The following is a 2,500-nucleotide window of genomic DNA, read 5'->3' as shown; positions in this document are numbered from 1 at the left end:
GCCCACAGACACCTGTAAAAGCCCTAACTACGTAAAATGACCTTGTTCGGCTAACACTAACAGCCTGGTTGCTCAGGCCACCCACCGGGAGGCCTGGTCTGGGATCGGGCCGCGATGGCGGTGACCAAGGGAACACCCTCCGGGTAGACCCCAGGTAGGTAAATATTAACAAAAGAAATATCAGCTATGCCACACCGTGTTGACACTCATGAGTCAGTCAGTTAGGCTAAAGCATCACTTCTGATCTACACAAATAACCCGAACACACGAAAGAGAGAGAAAAACTTATGTTTCGGACCGTCTTGGACCATTTACAATCACATTCCCATGTGCAGGTTATTTGTGTATTATCTCAGTCAGTGTATTATCTCAGTCAGTGTATTATACTAGTCAGTGCATTATCCCAGTCAGTTTATTATCCCAGTCAGTGTATTATCTTAGTCAGTGTATTATACTAGTCAGTGCATTATCCCAGTCAGTTTATTATCCCAGTCAGTGTATTATCTCAGTCAGTGTATTATACTAGTCAGTGCATTATCCCAGTCAGTTTATTATCCCAGTCAGTGTATTATCTCAGTCAGTGTATTATACTAGTCAGTGCATTATCCCAGTCAGTTTATTATCCCAGTCAGTGTATTATCTTAGTCAGTGTATTATACTAGTCAGTGCATTATCCCAGTCAGTTTATTATCCCAGTCAGTGTATTATCTTAGTCAGTGTATTATACTAGTCAGTGCATTATCCCAGTCAGTTTATTATCCCAGTCAGTGTATTATCTTAGTCAGTGTATTATACTAGTCAGTGCATTATCCCAGTCAGTTTATTATCCCAGTCAGTGTATTATCTTAGTCAGTGTATTATACTAGTCAGTGCATTATCCCAGTCAGTTTATTATCCCAGTCAGTGTATTATCTCAGTCAGTGTATTATACTAGTCAGTGCATTATCCCAGTCAGTTTATTATCCCAGTCAGTGTATTATCTTAGTCAGTGTATTATACTAGTCAGTGCATTATCCCAGTCAGTTTATTATCCCAGTCAGTGTATTATCTTAGTCAGTGTATTATACTAGTCAGTGCATTATCCCAGTCAGTTTATTATCCCAGTCAGTGTATTATCTTAGTCAGTGTATTATACTAGTCAGTGCATTATCCCAGTCAGTTTATTATCCCAGTCAGTGTATTATCTTAGTCAGTGTATTATACTAGTCAGTGCATTATCCCAGTCAGTTTATTATCCCAGTCAGTGTATTATCTTAGTCAGTGTATTATACTAGTCAGTGCATTATCCCAGTCAGTTTATTATCCCAGTCAGTGTATTATCTCAGTCAGTGTATTATACTAGTCAGTGCATTATCCCAGTCAGTTTATTATCCCAGTCAGTTTATTATCCTAGTTAGTGTATTATCCCAGTATTGTTATGCTCTCTACTTCTCCTCTTGTACCATGTACCGATACTCTCTTCAGTATTCTCTTGTGTGGGACTGTCAAAACACCTTACTCAAGTCCATATATACAATATCGTATTCTTAATTTCGCTCTATCGCCTCAACTACCCTAAGTGAGATCAGTAAGTCAAGAACGATACTTTACAAAACCATCCTGAGACTCCTTAATTAAACTGTATCTTTTAAAATTTCTTCGTAATCCATCCTGAAACTATTGCTTCCGTCAGCTTATCGAAGCTACATAACAAAGTGGCTGCCAGAGCATAGAGGACCTACAATTTACAGCTACCAACTGGAAACACCTTCACTACAGCCTGGAAAGACAGGCGGCACAATCGCTGCCGCACACTTATCAAAGAACGCAACAAGATCACAGTTAATAGGTAATGCCGCAATAGGCAATACAACCACTGGGAAAAAATGGTGAATTTCCAAGCGTTCTCGTGATTTCTCACTATTTTTTTTTTCACTGTGGTTGTTTTGTTTTTGTATGAATGTAAGGAAAAAGAACAGATATGGATTTTTTTGGGGGGGGAGGAGGGAGGAGACGAAATTTCCATTAAAAAGGAGATGTAAAAATATGGTAAGTACTTGTGACTTGACAGTGACTCAGGAGGGGCGAAACATCGTCCTGAGGTTCCACGCCTAAGTGACCTTTTTTTTTTTCTGGTGAATTGTTTCAGCCAAGGAATTGTGATTTTTAATTCTCTTGGTAAACAGCGGATATTGCTTTAGCAATTGTGCCAGGTGGCAGAGAGTGCCACCACCACTTAGATGGGTGGAGTGGACACAGGAGCAAGTGGTTGACACTACAGATGGTTCCAGTGGGTGACACTACAGGTGGTGCCAGTGAGTGACATTACAGGTGATGCCAGTGGGTGACACTACAGGTGGTGCCAGTGGGTGACACTACAAGTGGTGCAAGTGGGTGACATTACAGGTGGTGCCAGTGGGTGACATTACAGGTGGCGCCAGTGGGTGACATTACAGGTTATGCCAGTGGCTGATATTACAGGTGGTGCCAGTGGGTGACATTACAGGTGGTGCCAGTGGGT

The sequence above is a fragment of the Cherax quadricarinatus genome, chromosome 13 (assembly GCF_038502225.1).
Source record: "Cherax quadricarinatus isolate ZL_2023a chromosome 13, ASM3850222v1, whole genome shotgun sequence".
In the NCBI taxonomy this organism is placed as follows: Eukaryota; Metazoa; Arthropoda; class Malacostraca; order Decapoda; family Parastacidae; genus Cherax; species Cherax quadricarinatus.
The sequence above is the reverse complement of the archived record's forward strand: the minus strand, read 5'-3'. Positions refer to the sequence as shown.